Source organism: Oreochromis aureus, linkage group 5, assembly GCF_013358895.1.
Source record: "Oreochromis aureus strain Israel breed Guangdong linkage group 5, ZZ_aureus, whole genome shotgun sequence".
In the NCBI taxonomy this organism is placed as follows: Eukaryota; Metazoa; Chordata; class Actinopteri; order Cichliformes; family Cichlidae; genus Oreochromis; species Oreochromis aureus.
In genome coordinates, this window is record NC_052946.1 from 40,486,333 (window position 1) to 40,510,473 (window position 24,141).

The 24,141-nt window shown below is 42.0% G+C and overlaps 1 protein-coding gene and 3 long non-coding RNA genes across 4 annotated transcripts in view; 3 read left to right on the plus strand and 1 right to left on the minus strand.

The window, feature by feature from the left end:
• pcbp4 (poly(rC) binding protein 4) overlaps positions 1-24,141 on the minus strand; it is a 178,222-nt gene that overhangs the window by 108,487 nt on the left and 45,594 nt on the right. The gene's annotated exons all lie outside the window — the stretch shown is intronic.
• Positions 2,340-6,204, plus strand: LOC120440150. The gene is made up of 3 exons (XR_005613017.1): positions 2,340-2,978; positions 5,870-6,012; positions 6,130-6,204. It is a non-coding gene; the product is annotated as an uncharacterized LOC120440150 (long non-coding RNA).
• LOC120440149 lies at positions 6,206-6,873 on the plus strand. Its single transcript, XR_005613016.1, has 3 exons — positions 6,206-6,339; positions 6,444-6,577; positions 6,737-6,873. It is a non-coding gene; the product is annotated as an uncharacterized LOC120440149 (long non-coding RNA).
• On the plus strand, positions 7,220-8,787 carry LOC120440151. Its single transcript, XR_005613018.1, has 2 exons — positions 7,220-7,378; positions 7,693-8,787. It is a non-coding gene; the product is annotated as an uncharacterized LOC120440151 (long non-coding RNA).

Genomic DNA, 24,141 nt, shown 5'->3' on the forward strand with positions numbered 1-24,141 from the left:
ATAAAATGTTTTTTATATTTTTTGACCTGAAGGAAAAACGTTTGGAGAGAAAGAAAAATATAAATAAATGACAGATTAGAGTAAACTTGAACTAACAGTTCTCAACACTACAAAAACCATTTATTCTGACTGTTGCTTCATTAGTAATGAAAGAAAAGCTCTTTGTGAAACTGCACATTTATAAAACTACACCTCTCAATTGCATGCTGGGAAATGCTTTTTTTTGTCTATAATGCTCATTTTGCATCATTTCTGCTTCTGTGGTGGACTTTCACTATGGGCGGGGCTCAGACAGCTCCGCCCACCCAGCCTAAAAGGTGTCTTCACTCAATAAAAATGTACTGAGCCACTGACATCACATCATTTACCTTAAAACAAAGTAAACACAGTAAAAAGCGAGTTAGGAGCAAACAGCCTGTTTGTTAACTGAAGGTAAGAACAGACAGAAGAAAGGTCTAAGCAAAAATACTTATTTTACTTATTATTATTAATACTTATAATTATATCATTATAGAAATTAATAATAAAAGTAATTAGTGAAAGTGAAACTACCATAACCACTCAGAAATAGCAGAACCTTAAAAACATCTTTATGTCCCTGAGTCAGGTTACAGTAGGAAGCTTTTTGCATATTTCTGTTTTTGGGTGCCGGCCTGAACACAAACTGATCTTTATAGATGCTGTTTTTTAATATTGTGCTAACCTCATTAGTTATACCCATCCCAATCTCAGATACCCTTGGACAGCTCCAAAAACAGTGTTCAGTGTACCACGCCTTACACTTCATTCGGTTATTTTTGAGGCACAGTAACGATGCACCAGCATCTATTTCTGTCATAACTGCAGGTGTTCTGTTTTGGTGAAATATTCTGCACCTCATGTCTTTGAATCTATGACTGAGAAACCGAGTGAGAGGCTTGAATACATCATTACCAGGTAGCATCATCGCAGACTCGCTGCAGGTCTTTAGCTGAGTTTTAAAGGGCAGAATATTGGAAACCGTGTCAAACCACATGTGAGTCAAGACCTTTACGTAAAGTTAAATTCATTAAGAACGTCTGAACAGGTCCTAACAGGGCTGAGTCCTTGTGACAGACAGCACTGAACTGTAAGACTGTGTCCTATAAACAGACATCCAGTCCTCAGAGGGTCGGAAGAAAAAGGTACAAAGATCAGGGGAACAAAATCCCTGAGGAAATGTCAAAGGGACGATTCATGAGAGGAATAACCGTTCCACCCACCGGTCACTCTGCTACAAACAGGAACGCACACACACACACACACACCCCCGATGTGTCACAGGCTTCACACTTCGTCACGCGCAGCAAACTCAAAGCATGCACTGTTAATGAGGAGGAATGTCACCTCTGGAGTACCATGGGCACAGATATTCCATTTCATTTATCTCTTGTACAGTCTAGAGATGGACCAATCCGATATTCCGTATCGGTCCGATACTGACGTAAATTACTGGATCGGATATCGGCGAGAAATAAAAAATGTAATCCGATTCATTAAATATAAAAAAAAACACCTCACAAAACTTGCGACACGGCGTAACTCGGCTCATAACTATGGCAAGCCATTAGTGCCAAAATTCGCCACTTTTCTAACCCGTTTGATTAAGAAACGGCGTAAAAAACGCCGTTTAATTATTCAAAACGCCGAAAAAACGGCGTTCTGTTTCGACAAACGCCGTTTTTCCGACTCTCACATGGCGCCCTGAACGCACCATCCGAGTGACGTAAAAGCGGCGTTCAAAGACAGACGGAAACGCCGTTTTTCCGCCACTCGGCAGAAAACGCCGTTCAAAGATGCATAAAACGGCGTTTTTACGGCGTTCTGTGCCAGCTGTAACGGCGTTTAAAACGGCGTTTTATTGAAATTATGCAGGGCACTCCCCATGGTTCCCTCATCCAATTACTTTCAACTCATTTCACCCAATCAAAGAAGAGGAAGTGCAGACCACACTAATGCATCACCGATTCACCTTGCTGCTAAGTGATTGCCTATTCAGTACCAGTGCTTGTTACCCACTATGCATTTTGATGTGTTTAAAGCATGATGAAACAAGCAAACGACGGAATGCTTTTTCTGTAACAAGACCTTAACTTTGTGGCGCATGGGTCGCTTGTTTACTTGAGGGATCAGCTATTAGCGCTGCGCTACCGCAGTGTAGCATTATGATGCTAACGGAGTCCTGGCTAACACCGCAAACTCCGGACATGAGTGTGGAGCTGCCGGTTTCCAGATGCTGCGGGCGGACAGGACGAGAGACAGCGGTGAGAGGAAAGGAGGGGGCTGGCAGTGTTTGTTAAAGACAGTTGTGGGGACCCTGGGCACATTGCTGTCAAAGAACAACTCTGCAACAACACAGACATTGAGCTATTAGCCATTAGCATCCGTGGAGGCAGCCTGTGACTCTCTGTGGTCCGCAGACTGCAAACGCAATCTCCAAGAGCTCTTCTTCTAATATCAGGGGACTTTCATCATGTCTCGCTGGACTCCACACTGCCCACCTTCAACCAGTATGTGACCTGCCCCATCGTAGTCAATAAAACATTGTACTTAATGTATGCCAATGAAAAAGTGGCATACAGTTCATCACCTCCCTGCCCAGGGAAGATCTGATCGTAACCTAGTGTGCCTTGTCCCTGTGTGCAGCACTTAGTGTGCACGGAGCCACTAATCACCCACGCAGTGCAGAGATGCTTCATGGAGGGCATAATCAAGCAAATAAATGACAGAATGCTTTTTATTTCATGTCGACGTGCAATTTATGTATAGTTGACCGGGAAATTAAAGCAGCGATCACTTGGACTATTCCGTAGCACCCCTTTCACAGTGGTACATCCCTCCAGGTAACCATTCACCAGTCTTGTACAGTAGAGCGGGACATTACGTTTACTCTCAGCGGAATTCACCCGAGAAGGCATCAGTTCCTGCACTGCACTGGTCTTCACCACGATTAGTATAAGGTAAGAATGAATACATTTTCTTCTATTCTTATTTCCAGTACAGTAAAAACTCATTAATTTACATTTTCGGACAAAATGTAGGAGCCCGAAATTGTGTCTACTTTCATCTTACAGTCCAGCAACAAAGAACACATTTTCGTTTCATACTTTTGTTATATTTCGTTACAAAGCTAGCCTTAGCCTTGCCGTCGCCTCGGCCACCATTGATCACGTGGCTCTAATATTAGAGCCACGTAATTGCGCATTGATTTTTCGGTGAGGTTGTGCGTAAGTGTTCAATGCGTAAGTGTACAATATGTTCAATGGGAGAAACTTAGTCATTTATCTCTACAGCCGAGTAATTATCCCAAGAGCCTTTTTCCAGTAAGCAGGATTAACAGACTGTCAAACCATGAAGTCATAGTGCAACACCAAGTTGCAATTTCAGTAAACTCATCTGAATTAGATCGTGACAGATGTTCCGAATTTTCAGCTTTTGATGTTCATCCTTATAAGCACGCATGTGCCTTTTAAACGCATGTATAGTTGTATCTACAATACCAGGATTTAGTAATACAGTGGGGTATACAAAGAGCCACATGAGACTGTTAAGCTATCAGTAAACCCGACACTGCAGACTGAAAGACAAACTCCATGAACTGAAAACTGACCTTAAATATGAGTGCGGCAAATCCGCAGTGAAGAGAGATAATAATATTGATTAGGGAGAGAGGACGCAGCTGGGAGAAACAAGACACAGGTGAATTGAATCAAACAAGTATGACCAGCGGAAGCAAAAGCAAGTGCACAAAAGACTAGAGGTCAACAATATAAAGCAGTAACCAACTAAAGATAGGACACAGAAATGCAGACTTTGCACTAGGAACACAGAATGGCAGGAGAACAGCCTCAAAGAGTAAAGAACAGTATATGCAGAAAATAAAGTTAAAAGACAGCGTGGTCTTCAAGAACCCAGAGTACGATACAAAAATGTTGTTTTATTCAATGTTGTTTTATTCAAGTGAACAAAACAATGTAGACCATGTTCATTTTGTTAATAAGTTGGAAAAAAATAAAAACTAATGACAGCATTTAAAATAAACAAAGATGAATAACATAGATGGGAACATTTGACAATGGAATTGTAACATTATCAAAACTGATTTTTCAGATATGCAGAGTAGAAGATGTGGAGATTCAAATTTTTAACTTGGGTGTGTGTTTGAAATATGAAAATATTGGTTGACATCGTTGACATACTGTTATTAAAGATAGGAATATGTATGAAGCATAGATTCAAAAGCTCTATTAACAGAACTATAACCTGTTAGAATCTGCCATTTATTTCAGATGTATTCTGTAACTGTTCACAGTCTCAATACTTAAAGTGATGACAGATTGTTTCCAAAAGTGCTCAGTCACATTTTTCATAAGACTAACATGGAATTTTTGATTTATTTAAATATATAAACCTGTTGAAAGTAATAATTGAAATTCTTGTCTTTGTAGGATCACAGTAATATATAGATTTCTAATATAGTCCAAGTTTGTCTATGAAAAAACACCAGCAAGCAGGTTATGTCCTACAACTATCGTCTCACTGTGAATGACTAAGACTAAAATTGAACTCTCTTCCTTAAACAACGAGAAACATGAAGTGCACTCAGGAGCAGATTCGAGCGCAGGCTCAGAGTGAAGTTAACAGAAAATGTTCTTTACATCATCATCATCATCATTTATTTATATATCACTTTGGTCTAACAGGTGTGTTTGTAAAGTGCTGTACAATAGAAATAGAAATATAGTAATAAAATAGAAAAAAACAGACAAGTATGTGTATGTGATGCAAAAGGTAAAATTAAAAACAAGGCTAGAATGCGTGAATGTTAACTTTGAGTTCTACAACTAGGAGCAAAATGCTGTGAACATGGACTACGGTAGTTCATACTCGAGGGAACAGTAACATGACCTGTGGCTGCTGGAGCTCGGCAAGTGAAACAGTGGTGTGAGAGTTGATGGTGGAGCGGCACTGTGCGACCCATTTTTGTGTTGTTACCTTATGTGTGCTGCTACGGGTCACCTTTTGTGTTTTTACATATGGTGTGTTTATGGAAATGTATTTAAGATAAACGTAACTCAAGCCAGGTGTTTTGGTCAGAACAAGCAGTTTGTAAACTCTGTGCTGTTATGATCAATGACATTGGACAAAGACAAGCAAATAAAACTGATGAATACAAAAACAATCTTAACCGTACAAGACAAGTATAGCTTGAGTTTAGAGCTGCCACGATTAGTCGACTAGTCACGATTACGTCGACTATCAAAATCGTCGACGACTGATTTAATAGTCGACGCGTCGTTTGAAGCTTTGTAAGATCACAAAAGACGCAGGAATAAGTAGTAGGATTTAAAAGTGTAATAACGGACTGAAACAGAAGATGGCAGCAGTGCATGTAAAGGATGCCAGCTGCCGTTAAACCCTCAAGAAGAAGAAGCTGTGTCCCAGAATTCATAGTGCGGCCCAGCGCAGTTGTCAACAATGGCGGCAGCTAGTTAGTTTTAATATTACTCTTATTATTCTTTCTGGGTCACAAAATAAACGTTTAACATATTTTCAAGCTGCACGTTTACGTCCAATCGATGCATGATCTGATTAGTCGACTAATCGCAAAAATAATCGGTGACTAGTCGACTATCAAAATAATCGTTTGTGGCAGCCCTACTTGAGTTGTCACAAGTTTAATTCATAACAGTTACATTGCCTCACCCCTGCCACCAAACACTTCAGTGGCTTCAAGTGTAGGCGTAGCCTCTACAGGTACTGCAACAGAGGAGAGCAGAGTCAGGAGGGTCTTGGAAGAAGTTCAGAAAAGATCCAAATAGGCAGTCTGAACAGTCTTACTTGTTTGCAGGTGGAGTAATGCACGAATGGATAAAAAGGAGTGAGAGGTTATCAGCTGTTGAGGAGCAAATGGAGATCCGTGTCCAGGGGAGTGAGGCTATTGCGAGTGTGAAAGGTTGTCCAGGAAGTAACTAAGAAGACATGAACAGAGAGGTAAGTACTAGAGCTTTGAGCAACGTGAGGCCAATAACTAACATAGGTTAACAGATAATATGGCACAGACTGGTTGTGAACAGTGGTCTTAAATACAGCTGGCTTGATTTGTCTCAGGTGGTGATCCTCGGTGGAGTGATGAAGTAGAGCAGCCAGCACCCCAAGTAGAGCAGGCACTGTGGAAAAATAGTTAGACTCAACCAGACCATTACAAAGTATGGCCTGGAGGATTTTCATCTCAAGGTGCAAGAACATTCTTAATGACTGTACACGGCAGCTGCTGATGGACGATGTTGGGCCAGATGTGCTACAGTTAGCGTTAAGGAGGTATGATCAAAGCAAGATCGAAAACATTTAACATTTAAAATGTTTAAGGGAATATGGCCTGAGAATATAACATGAATTAAGAAGTAATTTTGGATATCTTTGAGGTTGGAGACAATGCAGAGAAGCCTTCAGTGGGCAAGAGGAAGACTGATCAATGTAACTGCAGCAGATCAACTTCTGCGTGACTTGGCTGAATTGATTCAGGATGTCGAACTGTCTACTCAGCATGGGCAACAAGGTAAGCACATATTGTGTCGATTCCTTGACTCACCAACAGTGTGAAATAAATTATGACTCTGTCTTAACCTATTTTCCAAATATTTACCTATTTACCTGATATATTTACCTGATATATGGGGTGCCTTTACCTATTTACCAAACGCTTATATATTTTCAGGCTGTTTTGGATACCAGGCACCAGTGGTTTTCAACAGAGGTAGAGGTAGATCCCTTTACCTTATCACTCGGGAACAGCTTTCATTCCTGAAGTCATGTGGATTCACTGCACCTCAGATGGCTGATATTTTGAGTGTTTCACTTGTACAATTTGAAGACGTCTGCGGTCAGTGACTTTTCAAACCAGTGTGACTTTCATTTCTTTGTGACACACACTCACTGTTTATTCAAATTAAATGGTATTGTGAAATTGTAAAATTAGTATATTTGAATGTGCACCACTAGTCAAGTAATGAAGTGTGTTGTTATGGTAGTGATAAATCACTCGTGTTTTTTGTCTGATTTCAGACAGTATCATTTCACCGATGCATCAATGTATGCGGAACTGACTGACAGTGCCTTGGATGAACATGTGCAGGACATTGTCGCTGGCAATGAACAAACTGGTCCTGAGGCTGTCAGAGCCTCCCTGCGTAGCACGTGGACTACGTGTACAGCGAAGGAGGGTTTGAGCAAGCATGTTACGGATGAATCCTGGAGCAGCTGCCCTTAGAGCAGTTTTATGGAGACCAGAACGAAGAACATATCAGGTTGCAGGTCCAAACTCATTGTGGCACATTGCTGGAAATCACAAGCTGATAAGGTAACCAAGCACATTGATTTGTCTTTTGTCTGAACACCTATTTTGACCAAAGTGAAATTCAGCATTACATCAAATATAATTGTTAAACAGTAAGACACGTCCAATAGAGCCAGGCCCTGGGATGGGCAGTCCTCTAACACAACTGGTTATGTTTAAAGGGAAGAGGAGAGAACACAGACAGCGCAAGCAACATACAGAGCAAAATTCAAACTTGACATGCAATAGTCACATGTAAATCAATTAAGAGTGTGTTTTCTATTGTTTCAATAACAAAGCAGAAATAATATTTTTCTTCTTATGGACCACGGTTTTAGGTGGAGGATAGTCATTGATGGGGCTATTGATGGATACAGTCGTCTTGTGGTCTTCCTTCATGCCTCAAACAACAACCGTAGCAGTACCGTTTTATCAAGTTTCATCAGACCCGTGGTATCCTATGGTGTACCCTGGAGGGTCCGGACAGACAGAGGTGGGGAAAACAATGCTGTCTGCCTGATGATGAACATTTTCAGAGGCTTTGATCGTGGAAGTGCCCTAAGAGGAAGGAGTACCCATAATCAGAGAACTGAGAGGCTCTGAGGTGATCTGTGGCGAGGAATGACCAATGTCTACTGTGACTTATTTCACCACCTGGAGGAGGAAGGCATCATTGACATTGACAATGAAATGCACCTTTGGGCTCTCCATTACATCTATCTCCCAAGGATCAACAGAGATTTGAAAGACTTCACTCAACAGTGGAACAATCATGGCTTATGGACAGAGAGACACTTGAGCCCATTACAGATTTTTGTCCGAGGCAGCCTCCTGGTAGAACTATGTAATCCACTAAGTGGCACCAGAGGGAGTCATGGTATTGAACTCATCACTGGCTTAATATACTTTCTGGACTCCACATATCACTGAGACAGTTCAATTATTGACTGAAACATAATAGCAGCAAGTGGAAAGACTTCAAAATATCTAGGTGACTGGATACATATAATGTGAAAAGTTATAATACGTGTTTACTATGTACCATTGAGTAGTGGAGATACAAGAACGAGCTGTGTGACACTGACAATAAAAAATGTTGAGTGATTTTTAAAGTGTGTAAGATGGAAGTTGTGAAATGGAAAGTTTACAACTGAAACTGAATCTCGATAAAGTCAACTTGATCTAAAAGTTACAGCTGTTGATTTTGATAAATACAACTATAAAGCAGTGACAGTAAATAATTAAAAAATAAAGTGGCTCAGTATAGTGTGGTAGATATAAAGTGGTTTAGCGTGTGTTTGATGTTGTGACAGTTCACAGCAGAGAAAAAGTGTTAACATTATTGAGCACATTATGTTTTGCTTTGTACAAACATAGTTCTGAAAATACTGGACTCGAGTGTAAAATGTGAATAAAAAAAGAGCAAGCAGTGATTTGCAAATGTCAAAGGCAAAGTTTGTTCACAGTAGAACATAGAAAACATGTCAAATGTTTACACCGAGACTACGTCGTTAAAAATAAGTCCATTTTAATTTGATGGCAGCAATATGTTTCAAAACAGTTGGGATGGGGCAAGAGAAGGCTGGAAAAAGTGGTACTAAAAAGAAACAGCTGCAGGGATATTTTAAAAGTAACAGGTCAGTTACATGATTAGATATTAAAAGAGCATCTTAGAGAAGCAGAGTTGCTCTGGAGGAAATGTGGGCAGAGGTCGATCAATCTGCAAAAAACTCCATTAACAAATTGTGCAACAATTTCAGAATAATGTTCCCAAGTGTAAAGTTGCAAAGACTTAAAATGTTCCATCCTCTAGAGGCATAAAAATATATTTTATCAAAAGATTCAGTGACTGGAGAAATCTCTTTGCAGAAACAATGAGGCTAAAAGCCATGATGTCAGTTATCTTCAAACGCTCACAGGAAAGTTATCATCATGGAGCCTTAAACAGACACGATTCTGTTATGGAAATCAGTGCATTTCCTGTATCCTTTGGGGCAACAGACCTGAGTCACACTTTTAGAGAAGTACCTGGTGAGGTGGATTGAGAGGAATATCCATGATGCTTGGCAGTTTGTTCACTCACTTCCTCTCCACCACAGCTTCTGAAGCTTGCCAGTCACAGAGCTTGCTCTCCTGATCCAAGAAGAACACATTAAAGTGCACTGCACTCACCTGACCTGACAGAACACCTGTCATTAACATTTTGGTGCACACATAAGCTTGCTCTCAAAAACAGCCTGCCCATCCACTTCTTGTGTACAGCCTCTGTTTTGATCTTCCAGTCCAGCAAATGTATATATGTGGGTGTCCAGGTATTTGTATTCCTCCACCACATCATATCAGCGGGTTCAGTATCTTATACTTTTGTCAAGATAATGCACACTGCAGCCGATTTGTATCTACAATTATCAGAAAGAAGCCATAACCAAGTTACATGGGATTTTTTTTTTAATTACTTCATGTCATACAGGTAAACTAGTTATGTTATGTGCAACGCTGTCATGTGCCACTCTCTGTTTCAAATTCATGTAAGACATCCAGAGTACTCTGATGACATTGACAAGGACAACTCCAGTTTACATGGAAACAATTATTTCATGTTCTTGAGATTATTTATTTACATCACTTTTCAGGAAACGAACATGCAGGTCTGATTCAAAACTGCATATCTATTTTTAATGCATGTTGATGGGGCAAAATATTCCTGAGATACTGTTAACATTATTAAATTTGTGGGCTGTTATACAGTGGTATTACTTTAAACTGAACACACAAGGATTTTGATAAAAGTTAAGGTCTCCGTTTGTTTCAGAAAAAACATACTGTCATTTATTTGCTTTCATTATTTATTCATATGCCCTCCGCGGACCATCTCTGCACTGCGTGGGTGATTAGTGGCTCCGTGCACACTAAGTGCTGCACACAGGGACAAGGCACACTAGGTTACGTTCAGATCTTCCCTGGGCAGGAGGTGATGAACTGTATGCCACTTTTCATTGGCATACATTAAGTACAATGTTTTATTGACTACGATGGGGCAGGTCACATACTGGTTGAAGGTGGGCAGTGTGGAGTCCAGCGAGACATGATGAAAGTCCCCTGATATTAGAAGAAGAGCTCTCGGAGATTGCGTTTGCAGTCTGCGGACCACAGAGAGTCACAGGCTGCCTCCACGGATGCTAACGGCTAATAGCTCAATGTCTGTGTTGTTGCAGAGTTGTTCTTTCACAGCGATGTGCCCAGGGGTCCCACAACTGTCTTTAACAAACACTGCCAGTCCCCCTCCTTTCCTCTCACCGCTGTCTCTCGTCTTGTCCGCCCGCAGCAGCTGGAAGCCGGGCAGTCTACTCACAGAGGGAGTACCGGGCAGTGTCGGGTACTGCCACTGTGACCGGGTTAGCGTCATTAGCTCCTCGATCATATCAGGGAGCGATCTCACATTTACAGTGATTACAGGAAGGAGAGATGGTGTGTAAGGTGTCCTTCTCGGGAGACATCACCCCCGTCTCTTCCCTCACTGGGGACGTAGGGTCTGTCTGCCGGTAGCGCAGCTGCAGGGCGCAGCGCTAACAGCTGATCCCTAACGTAAACAAAGGAGCCATGCACCGAGTATCCAAATAGAGAGCTAGCTCTGCTCATTACCTGTTAGCTGCCATAACAGGTAACACAGTTAAGGTTTCATTAAAAAGTATTCTGTCGTTTGTTTGCTTGATCATGCTTTAAACATCAAAATGCATAGTGGGATTATAATACAATTCAATACTGTGACAAGCACTGGTACTGAATAGGCAATCACTTAGCAGCAAGGTGAATCGGTGATGCATTAGTGTGGTCTGCACTTCCTCTTCTTTGATTGGGTGAAATGAGTTGAAAGTAATTGGAAGAGGGAACCATGGGGAGTGCCCTGCATAATTTCAATAAAACGCCGTTTTAAACGCCGTTACAGCTGGCACAGAACGCCGTAAAAACGCCGTTTTATGCATCTTTGAACGGCGTTTTCTGCCGAGTGGCGGAAAAACGGCGTTTCCGTCTGTCTTTGAACGCCGCTTTTACGTCACTCGGATGGTGCGTTCAGGGCGCCATGTGAGAGTCGGAAAAACGGCGTTTGTCGAAACAGAACGCCGTTTTTTCGGCGTTTTGAATAATTAAACGGCGTTTTTTACGCCGTTTCTTAATCAAACGGGTTAGAAAAGTGGCGAATTTTGGCACTAATGGCTTGCCATACATAACCGTAGCACGTCAGAGCAGTGTGCATCACGTGATAGAGCGGCTGTGTGTATTTGTAGCCGCTACCAAACCAGCATTTCATCTCCGAGGAAGTTATCCCAGAGAGAAGTAAAGCAAGTGTCTAAGTTCATCTCTGAATGTTTGTAAAGCGTTCCCACGTTAAGCTTAACAACCGATATATGGAGCGACTGCCTCTCTCTCTCCCTCTGCTGCTGCTACTTCAATCATGAAACTGATCAATGATCAGCTGATCGGCTTTTCTGTCGCAAGTCCGTCTCTCTTCTTTGTTTTTGGCCCACTTTGCACCAGAAAGAGGAAACCAGCGGCTGAACAACAGCAGCACGTTTAAGCTTGATAAGCTGTTGTTAGAATGTATTTAATATTACTTTCTACACCAGGATCCTTTTCACGTAGCTGACGGCTGGTAACTGTGCAGGGGCGGATCTAGCAAAGTTTAGCCAGGGGGCCGATAGGGCATGAACAGGGAAAAGGGGCACAAAGACATACTTTTCTTTCTTATTCTCATTTAAAATGTCGAGCTTTTAATAAATAATTATCTGAATCTTACACCCAAAGTTTTAATCTGATGTAAAATGTATAGAAGTCCATTACTGTATATAGTAACTGTTAAGTCTAATATACCCTAGTAAGCTATAGTACTTTTTCCTTTGGGAAGGTACCATCTGTGCAGTCTGCAATTCTGTTGAAGAAAGATGTTGAATCTATTTAATTATTCTTGAAAAATAATTTATTTCTGAGCATTTTTTTTTTTCACACTGCATCAAATTAAAGTTGATTACATCGATTAAGCATCATGAGGTGGAGGGTGGGGGGGGGGGGGGGTGGGGGTTCCCTGTTTTTCTTTGCTGGGAGTTTGCAACCCTATTAGTTAGGTTGCTTAATATTTCTGCTAAGTACTCTTTAAAATACCAGAATAGGGAGGATGGAGCAGGTTTAAGTTTATTAGATTGATCAGTGTTGCTGAACTATGAAATATTTTGGCTGCAGTGTATTTTTTACATACAGGTATAACAGAATAGCTTTAGTGTTGTTGTTTATTTAAATTTGAGTATGAACTTATACAAAATGCAGCAACATATTAAAAAAACAGTTTTATTGATTAAAAAACACACTATATCGGATTCATATCGGTATCGGCAGAGATCCAAATTTATGATATCGGTATCGGACATAAAAAAGTGGTATCGTGCCATCTCTAGTACAGTCATAGCGCTATACGCACTCCTTTAGACCATAACAAATCAAACTGTTTTGACAATTCATTTATTTTGTTACTTATAAGGAACAAAAAACCCTGAAAAGCTGAACTGCAGGCAGCTGAGTGTATGTGAGACATGAGGCAGTCTCACTAATGTTTTACATGCTCAGCTACCATCATTCTGAACCCTGCAGTCACACAAATATAAAAACTAGAGTGGATTTTGATTTTTTTCCACCAGCTGAAACTCTCAGGTTTGATTTGTTCCTCTCTGTTAAGTGTTGGAGTTATGAAGCATGTCAAAGCCTCTGCATCACCGGTTCGCTGCTTTCTATTGCTCGTCATTGACACTCAGTCACTGTAATTACAAACTTTCCTTCACGTTCCCATTTTACTGTCACACAGACTGTGTTCACACTCAGTCCTTATAGACCGGAGACATGATTTTAAAGCACAAATGCTTCCAGTGCTCTTATTTTCATCCAGTGAAAGAACAAATCAAAACCTGCAATTTCCAAAACTCTGGTCAAGCGTGCACTCAGAATAAAGTCAATCACAACTTTTAGCCATTATCAACTCGAGGTTCTCCTCCACAAAGCAACAGCTGCTAACGAATGCAGACAGATTGCTTTTGAGCCCAAAGCAAAGCCAAAGAGCTTTTCATGCCGTGACATTCACACACAAACTCCAGGGAGGAATAACTCGAATGGAATTGATATATGTGTGTGTGTGTGTGTGTGTGTGTGTGTGTGTGTGTGAGTGAGCTGTAAAGGCGGTCTAAGGCGGGGCGCGTGTCTGATGTTAGAGAGGACACTCAGCTGTTTAACACTGTGACAACTGCAGGGGGAGAGATGACTAGACTAAAAGACGACAGAGGCTGAAGGAACAAAGTATCCTGGAATTCCAGGACTCTGCTGTATGGCTGCTATGTGCATGATCCACCGCTCATTGTGTGTGTGTGTGTGTGTGTGTGTGTGTGTGTTCTTTTAAAGCCCTCTATGCCCTTTTTCAGACTTGTGCTGGTGTAGCCGAGCGTGCCGGCGTGAGCGCGTCGACGTGCGCCCTCTGCCCTTTTCCAGATGTCGGATGTTAAGCGTGTTCGCGTGTGTGCGTCTCCCTTCAGAGCTATAATGAGGTCCAGGGGGACGGCAGGCCTCCTGTCCATCTCTCCGACCAACATCGCACACATTGTCAGGATCCTGACCCGTACCCCCCCCCCCCACACACACACAGCTGCTGATTCTACACGTCTATATTTCAGTGTCAAAAATCAGGCACGATTAGAGGAAAATGGAGGGAGTCTAATTAGGCAGCGAGTTCTCAAAAGCTCAGTGTTCACTTTCCTGTAACACGAGAGCAAAGATTGGACAGAGAGAGGCACTCACTGGGTTTCTGGGCGACTTCACGCTGACTGTTCTCCGGTAAAAACCACCACCCTTCAAGTTTCTTTCATAAATTGCACATTTGCTTGTTTTGTTTCCCTTTACCACAGAAACCAACTCACCACCACCCACTTGTGCTAAAAACCACACACCCTTCATCCGGAAACCAGCAGGAGGGCCTTTTATGAATAACGGTTATTAGAGTCAACTATATTAAGCTAAAACCAAGTGTGAAAAAAAACACTTTACTGAAAAATATTAGAGAAAAAAGTAACAATAAATGAGATTTTCTCAGTTTAATCTGAGACATGGAGGCACTAAAACCCTGATCTGTTCCCTACTATCAGGAGCTCACACCATCACTGAAACTAACTAAACCTGAGCTGAAACTGAGCTTTAACATAAACCTGCTCAGAGCTCTTGACCTCCAGTCGAGGTGGTGATGGCGTCCACGGGGAGACGTTATTTTTCTAAAAGGTTTATTAAAAAAACTGTTGTTTCAGAGCTCATCAGTGACTTCGTAAGTCACATTTACCAATTTTACAGCTTCACAGACCAAATATGAAGCTCATAAATTCTACCTACACCACTTTAATCCACAACTACTGTACACAACACTGGTCATATTTGCACAGCGTGAATCAATACAAACATTCATATTTCATGCACTGATCTACAATAAAGATTTATTGTGTTTATAAACTGAAAAAGTTTCAAGGTCAGACTCGGACATTTCTCCGTCCAGTTTGTTTGTGGCTCATTTCAGAGACCCAGAAACAAACAGGCAGATTTACTGTGAGGACCTTCTGCACACAGGTGTCCCAATGACACCTCAATCCGAAAGCTTATTCTGGGAGCTTGTTTTGCAGCTGGTTTTGTACAAACTTGTTGCAGATTCTTTTTTTTTAATGCCACCACAGTCCCAGCAGTGCCATGAAACCTGTTTACCCCTGAAAACGTCCCCAAAGCAGGACGAATAAATACATAAATGCATTTTCCAGGTCACAGAAGTGGACTGAGTGTCAGAGTGTGATCATCGGTCGTCATCGGCACATTTAACCACCAAACAAACCAAACAACAGCAAAGCTCCCAAATCCAGCTCCCTTCAACTCCCTGTTTGTCTTTCTCAGGAAATAAAAATATTAACTAACAGTAATATTTACTCAACACTTTCAAGGTTAACGAAGCAGAAAAAAGGAGCATCTTTGTAATCGGATGTAAAAAAAACTGCTGACAGAGAAAACACGTGGAGGCTTCCAGAAAAACAAATTAACAATGCTTCGCCTGCATAATGAGACAAGTATTAGGGTGTCAGCTAAATACGTGCCCACACTAAATGAGTGTTCGGCTGCGTCTGATAAGAATAATATCCACAGAAAGCTTTCTGATCACTAACAAGGGCCGGCTGGTAATAAAAATCTACCTCTTTAGTTCTACTATTATTAAACACTCATCACAGCCGGAGCCCAGAAATAATGAAGCACATTGTTTAAGGGCACTTAGTAACAAGTGGAGCTGCTTCTACCCACCCAAAAAAGGACACGCAGTCACAGCACAAGTCCTGCACTCAAGCAGCATTTCTATAAATGTCTGCTTTATCTGCACAACACAGGCCTGCCGTTTCCCTCCGAGCCAGAGTGCACGCACGCCGAGCGATGCAGGTTTCTCTTTTATGAAGACTTTTCCAAACGTAGATGGTTTAATTCCAGCAAACATCCAGAAACTCATAAGAAACAAAGGTGAACACAAAGTTTACCAAGTATAAAGCAGCGTCACTGAAAAAAGCATCACCTACATCCATCAGGTGCACCTGGTCGTCTGCTCGTTAACACAAATTTGTAATCAGACCTGGTCAAGAAAACCTGCTGAAGTTCAGATTGGCCATCAGAATAAGGAAGGAAGATGATTTAAGTGGCTGAATGTGGCCTGGCTGTTGGTCTGAGTGTTTCAGGAGGGTGAGAGGAGGCCCCGTAGTACCAGCTGAGCGTCCTACCTGCCCTACCACAGCCTACTCAGTCTAGTATTGATGCTGACCACGTCCATCTCTTTAGGACCACAATGTCACCTTTGAGCTGTGGTTGATGGAGAGATTCTCGTCATGCAGCAGCTGTGTGATGTTATCATCCCAACATGGACCAAAATCTCTGAGGAAAGTTCCCAGCACCTAGGAAGCGGCTGTTTTATAATCATCACTCATCACTCAACATTCACATGACCGTGTGAACCAATCACAAGTGACATAAGACTGAAACATGAGTAACGACTCCTCTGTGACGTGACGATGCGACTAATCAGGGTTTGGGTTATAAAAGGTGCATCATATAAGTTCAAGAACATTTGATTTCATTTATGAATATTACAGAAACACCAGAGACGGAGCGCAGACAGAACCTCTCGTGATCCCAGACTGGCTCCGGGATGCCGGGATCTGGACTCTGATCAGGACTCTGTGGGGATCATATCGTCTATTTCAGGACTCGCTAGAAATAGTTCTTTACGACCGGCCAACATGCCGCAGGATAAATTTGGAACAATCAGACACCTCCCTGATAGTGTTGTATGTTAAAAAAAATATATATATAAATTTAAAGGGCCTCATTACTCAAAGCTTTGTACAGGACTGTATAATTACTGGAGGGTAGAGGAGTTCACTTAGCAACAACTCCCTAAAGGTGGATCAAACTGTGCTGGGAAAAAAGAGCAGGCACAGAGGAGGAGGTGGAGAGCTGCAGACCGACTGATGTCACAGATGAACTCATCAGGTGTTCACAACAGCGGACGCTGAAACGCTTTGAAGGCAAAAACATTCCTTCAAGTCAAAGTCGAAGCCAACAACCAAGTTCCTCATTAAAACTTTCTTCTGTCACAAATATTTTTTGTGCTGCAGGAGTAATTAATGCATGTAGCCATGCTCTGGTGTGACGTGGAGCAGGTGGTGGAGGTCGTTCTCCTGACTTCAAAGCTGGAGAATCAGGTGGAAACAACATGAAAAGTTGTGTTTGTTTCTTCGTAATTCAACTTCTTATTTCTCCACATCTCGTCTCATGCTTTCATCAGCTGAACTGCAGTTGGCAGTGCTTAGCATGTTGCACTAACATGCTAACACGCTGCTACACTTGTGTGTCAAAGCGAGCCGACGTGGCTCACATGTGGCCTCACATTTGAAGCAGAAAATACAAATCCCTCCTTTTTCATTACATATTTGTGGTTTCATCGACTCTGAGTACAGGTCCCAGCTCACATGGTGATGACGACGATACCTGACAGGTGTGACTTGTCTGGTCCTGACTGACACAGCTGTCAGCCCCCCCACCCCGTCAAAAGTTTGCTGGATCGCTGTAGTTTCTGTAGTTTTTCTCTGTAGTTTGTCAAACTTCAGTTCAACATGAAACTCCAACTGAAGCTCTGCTCGCAAAAATCACTGAGCAGGTTCCGCTTGCACTGCTCCACGGCACAGATACTCCGACATGGTTCACAGACGGCCGGGAAAGCTGGGAAGACGACAACGAGGTCGACTTTAAACTCCAATTAGTCGATGCAATCAACAGACGTCACCACGGTGAAGCTGCAGGTCGAAGCACCCTGGACTACTCCGTGATGATATCGATCGACAATGAGAGAAACGAAGAAGGAACCAAGGAACCAGTTACAGCAGAGAGAAGGCGACAAATTACAAACACATTTCTAAATAGAAGGTACTTAAATGAAACACACACACACACACACACACACACACACACACACACACACACACACACACACACACACACACACGGAGCCCTATAAGAATCAATAAGTGCTAAGAAGGCCAATGATGAAACGGATGGGAATCTGCATGGGGTTGTCTGCATGACCGAGACAGCAGGTCTGCTAAAGTGTGTGTGTGTGTGTGTGTGTGTGTGTGTGTGTGTGTGTGTGTGTGTGTACAGGCCCAGCAGCAGTCACACAGCTAAGTAGACCCTCCTCCCTCGGGCAGCTTTCAAAGACGGAGCGAGAGGCTGTGCGACGCTTTGTTTCCATCTTTGTGAGGACCAGCTTGAGTTTCTGTCAAATTTAGCTTTGCTTCCTCACTGTGGACACCAACATTTTCTGTGTTTATATATATATGTATATAAATATATATTTGTATTTATTATATATTATATTTGTGACCATTTTATGAAACACTGTGTAAAAAAGTGACATAGTGGTGAATTCCTCCTAATCCTTTTTAAAAGTGGGTCATGTAGATTGACACCTTTCATTGGCAGTCTGCAGAGCTAACAGCATTCACATATGGAGGGTAAAAAACAAAGTGTGGATATATCCAGCTGTTGTGTGTCTTAGGAACAGGCAGGCCGACGGCACCAGCCTAACATTTGCTTGGAGACTGCTCTAATGCTCATTAGACAAACAAATGGAGACTAATTCTGAGCTGAACCTAAATCGGACATGAAGACACGTTCCTCTGTGGTCAAACTGCAGCATCAACCAAACAGGATAAAAGCACAGCACATAATTTGTGGCTTACTGATGATGAAAGAGGCTGTAGTGAACTGTAGGAGACGGAGCGCTGCGGTGTTTTCCAGATTTTTCCCCTTTCTTTGTGTAAGAAAATGACTCAACTGTAGCTGGGAACAGAGCTGCATCAGCCGTGTTTCAGGGTTAAAAACTCCTTAATCCACGATTAACTAGGCCTACAAATAATCAAACATAAGAAAGTAAACACACAGTCAGAATGAACAAACAGCGTTGAGTCTAAGATTTTTGAATTTGGCCCAGTTGGTGTTTGGTAGAGGCTGAGGTTACAGTTAGGCTCCACACAACGCACAGCACCAGTGAAAGTCCCACAGACACGGCGTCGAACGGGACAGCGAGTCCGTGTGGCGTGCAGCCGTCACACACGGTGGTTTGGCACCACGGGAAACAGCAGAGCGTTCATCCGTCAGACAGCCGGCCATCACCCTCAGAGAGGACACCGACTGCAGCGCCGTTTAAACCGCCGCTGCTTCCTGTGCTCCGAGTAGCACATTTAACAATGCCCGATGCTCCACCCAAAGACAGAGCAGGTTTCCTACAGATGTTTATTTATTACTGGATGAGTTTAAATTATTGGTTTCTCTCTTTAAAATGTGTTGTCAGTATTAAACAGATCAATAATTACAACAGTATAATTTTATTTAGTTACCATTGTTTTTGTTTCATCCATTTTTTCACTAAATCGTCTTTTTGTTCTTAAAGCTTTTCCCACATCATCTATTATATCTGTACTTCATCCATATTTACAGTTTTATTATATTTACCTTTTTAAAGGTAGGCACACTAGAATAAGGGCGTAAAAAGCCCGCGACAGAGAGATCTCCCATCTCACATTAGAAATACGCTGCACCACACTGTGAGCCTTTTTAGATCTCTATTTGTTTTACATTGTTACTTAATATTCATGATGTTTGTGTCTATTATGGATGTTCTATTACTCGACTAGCCTTAAAAAACAAAAACCTAGTAGTTAGGCAAAATATATAGCTATGATATAATATGTATATTACCATAACATATGTATATAATATTGGTGCCATAAGTCCACTGCACAAGATTGTTTGCTTTTCTGCAAAATTACCAACAAATTGTGCAGAATGTGTTTCCTTTCCTGCACTGCTTCAAATTTCATGTCTTTGTTCCTACGAACGCCTCGTTACCCCCACGTTCTGCTGCACTTACCTTTAAGTGTTTGTAGATAAAATAATTCTGTTATCATTTCAAATGAAACACACTGAAATTCCATTTAATTAGAGGGGAATTACGCCCTCAGTCGTGGTGCTGGAGTGCAGCGACTCTCACCGCAGAGTCCTTGAATCTAAATTTTAGGAATAATAAAGTCGCCATCCTGCTGTTGCAGCAAAGATGAGTCTTTTTAGGCTTCTGTGCTTTCCCGTCTGATAATGTGACGCACCGGCGGCAGACCGTTATTCCGAGCGGCGTCTCACCTGCTACTGCGACGTAATCTCCGTAATTACCCACTCCACCTCTAAGTGGCTAATAACCGATCATTGTTTCCTTCGTTATCTGTTTGTTTCCAGCTTGTTTCTCATCAGAGGTAATGACATGTTTTCGCCGCCAGAAGAAGACGGCAGATTGACTTTGCTCAGATCGATAGCTCGGAGAGCCGGCCTGCTTTTCCCGCTCATTCACTTTTTTCAAACCACCGTGTCAATGACTCAGTTCCATCATTCGTATGAAGGAACACTTTTAATAACCCATTTCTTCCAAACTTGGATCAGTTTGATCAGTTCAAACTTTCGTCTCATGTTTTCTGCCTTCTTTGACTTTTCCTTTGTATCAGCCGCTCATCCAATTTTCCATCTTATCTTATCAGCGCCTGTTTGTTTGCTCTCTGTTATATTAACATGCATATAGATAATCTGGGTGTTACCTGTAAACACCTTCAGGTAATACAGAGTTCACATCACAATAGCGTCACAACATACCGCTGATTATTAGGACGTCTTGCACACAGATTTCCACACGAGAGACATTTCTTTAATATGTGCATATTTGTATTTTCTTTTTAAACTGATGATTGTAAAATTGATTGAATAATTTGTAAATTAACCCATTAAATTACATATAACAATGAAGCAGGTTACAGGTTCGATGTGCTTTCAGCAGTGCTGCCTGCTGAGGAGGACCTGGATGCTAATGGTGCTAGCACGAGGTCACAGGCTGCAGCACTGACACGAGTGACAGGGAGCAGCAGTCCGAGCACCGCCTGACTCAAACAGAGGGAAGCTGGCTGCACACTCTGACATCTGTGGAAGGAAAAGCTGCCTAATTGAGAATTATATTCAACACTTTTCTAAGTCTGTCTGACACTTCCTGTCAGCACCTGCCAAGGAGACGAGTCCTTCCTACAGATGTTGGAAGTGAACTAAGGATCAAGCAGCAGCGCCTGAACACAAGTGTGTGGACGTCAGACACTGAAAGACAATCAATGATTGGCTGATATATCAGATTGTAAATCACTGACTGTCAGCATCATCCTTTAAAATCACATATCAGTGCAGCTACTTTACAGAGGACAGTTTTCACAGCAGCTTTAAGGAGTCAGTCCTGCAGCCGAATATGTTATAATGTTCACAGCAGAGGAAGAATAATTTTACACAAAGAACAAACAACCAGATCTGGACGCTGTTCAGTTCACTTAGCAACCCCGCCCAGAGCGGAGGACGCCATCGTACCTACGCCCATCTAAACCAGCACTGTAGGGGTCGTGTTTTGGACTTTTCCAGTGGATTCAGCACCATCAGGATGACCCTCCTGAGGTGATAAGCTGACAGCGATGCAGGTGGATGCTTCTCTCGTGTCCTGGATTCTCGATTACCTGACAGGAAGATCACAATATTTGTGGTCGCTGTGTGTCTGTCAAGGTGGTCAGCAACACCAGGACACCACAAGGGCCCGTCCTCTCCCCCTTCCTGTTCACCCACTACACCAGTGACTTGTTGCTGATGCCAACAGACTCAAACTGATCTGCACGGCGAGTAACGCTATGGGGACGGAGCTGGACTCCCTTAAGATGGTGTTGCAGAGGCGGATGTTGTCCAAGACGACGATGCTGGACAACACCTCCCACCTACTCCATGACATGCTGGCCAGTCACAGAAGCACGCTCAGTGAGAGATTACCCATAATGCACCACTGAACGACACAGGAAATCATTCCTGCCTGTGGATATCTCTGTGCACCTCCTCCATCTAATGCACAGCACACACTGCAGTAGCTGCACACTTAATATCACATCCTCTACAGAGAAAAAGAAGGTGCCCCTAAAATTCAACTAACACAGATTTCAACACACATATTTATACAGCAGCTGGCTGTAATTGGCAAAATGACTGTGGGAAAATATGGGCTGTAAACTGAAACCAGTGAATAACTGACCAACGGCAGAGGAAATTTTAACGGCCCTGTTGAAGCTGAATTACAGGAATGCTGTAAATTTAATTTACAGAAAGCTTATTGTGAATAAAAATGGCAGCAAAATACTATAAACTCCAAATCAAAGCAACTATACTTTAAATACAATTTAGAGGATAGTTGTTGATGTTTTAGAGTTACAGTCTACGATCCATCCAAGCTTTAGAAAGGCTGTGTTTGGTCCACTGCTTTGAACACGTCTCGTCAGCGCACACAAAGCTTTAGCAACAACACAAACGCTGACAAACAGAACTAATACTTTTACATCATCAGTGTGTGAATAGCTCGTACGTTGTTATTGCTGATTATGAATAAGGATCCCAGCCCCGTCGGCTCTGCTTAACTCCATTTTCAGCTCGCTGCTTTGGGAAACTCAAATTAACCATATGGTTGAGTCTCTCTGCTATTGTCAGCTTTATTTCCAGCACCAGGAGGCAGCTGTTTTCAATGTAAAAGCTTTGATAAATCCACAGAGTACTATCTCCACATAACCAAATGGCCCTCAGACAAAAACTCTGAATTTGCACAAAAAAAAAGCCAGAGGACACATTAAAAAGTCAAAGTTTTTACATTTATGTGAGCCGGGTAGTTTGTGGAAATTCATTCTCGAGGAAACTTTGTGAGCAGAAAAGTGGCAATGAAAATCTTTTAACTTTCCAACATCACAGGCCACAAAACCACTCTGGAAGAAAAAGAAATGGAGCAATAACTTGTATTCAATACTGCAAATAAACAACACATGAGAGCAAACAGAAATTCTCTCATGATGATGTTTTATCAAATGAAAGCAACCGTGAAACAGAGATGGAAGATAATCAACAGGAACATATGTCATCATCGTCTTCTAAAGCCAAATACTGGTTCTATTGCCACTTTAGACATAATGGAGAACACACACAGCTGTTGATGCTCAGATCACTTTCCAGGCAGTCTGATATCAATGTGCAGTGAGCCTAATGAAATGTTTTAATTGTATGTTTAGCCACTTACACTCACTGACCTCTTCAGGCTAGCTCCAAAACGGAGTCAATCCCCACAGACCCCCATGTTAAAATGCTCAAATTCAACCATTAAATGAGCATGTTTACATTATGCATAATGTAAGAATGGTTTATTGTTATCATTGATCATGTTTGACTTGAAGTTAGAGGCGTGGTCACTCAACTGCTAGCCATCTGCTGTCTGACCAATCCGGTCTTTGAGTGATGACGATCCTGCTTCTGGGTCCAAACTACTCTGTGTTTATTAAGGCTGTTGTGTTTTTAACATGTTTTAATACTTTGTATCTTGTTCTATTTAATCTGAACAAGCCCCTAAAAACAGTCAGTGATCACTGTCGGCCTCTCTCGGTTTTTATTACCACTGTTCATTTTAAAGCTCAGTTTCTAAAACCTTTCGATGTAACTACAGCCCAGCCCATGCAGCAGTATATTAATGACTAACCTGGTATTGTGGATGGATTATCGCAGTTGTTCTCCTGGCTGAAGTTTGGTCCGTTTACAGCATCCTGCCATGCGATTGCATTTGTCCCTAACCATCGGGAACCCTCACGTTAACTTTTATCGAGTGGAAAAAAGTTAGCGTTCATCCTCCAGCTTCACTGTGTTTATGCTATGCTAACATAGCTGTGTAGCTAGCGATCACATAGCACATCATTATATACCAGCTAGCCCAACTTCAGTAACCCTACAAACTACAAACTAGCGAGCTAACTTCCTGCTAACTTCAAACTCCATTAAACTTCATAAATTCTGTTTTCATGGATGCCTGGATGTTAAACTTAATTGTTACACCTGGTAAAGCAGCAACGCTGATCATTTTATTACAGATGAAAGAATTTAGACAGTTTGTAACTCTCAGTGATGCCGCAGTGTTCATTTGACTTTGGGACCTGAAGCAGAGTTTGGGCCCAGAAACGGCTAATGACGTCAGACTTAAAGACCGGATAACATGGCTTGAGGACGTTTTGGCTCCAGGTGGTTGTAATTCTCTTCTTGTAATT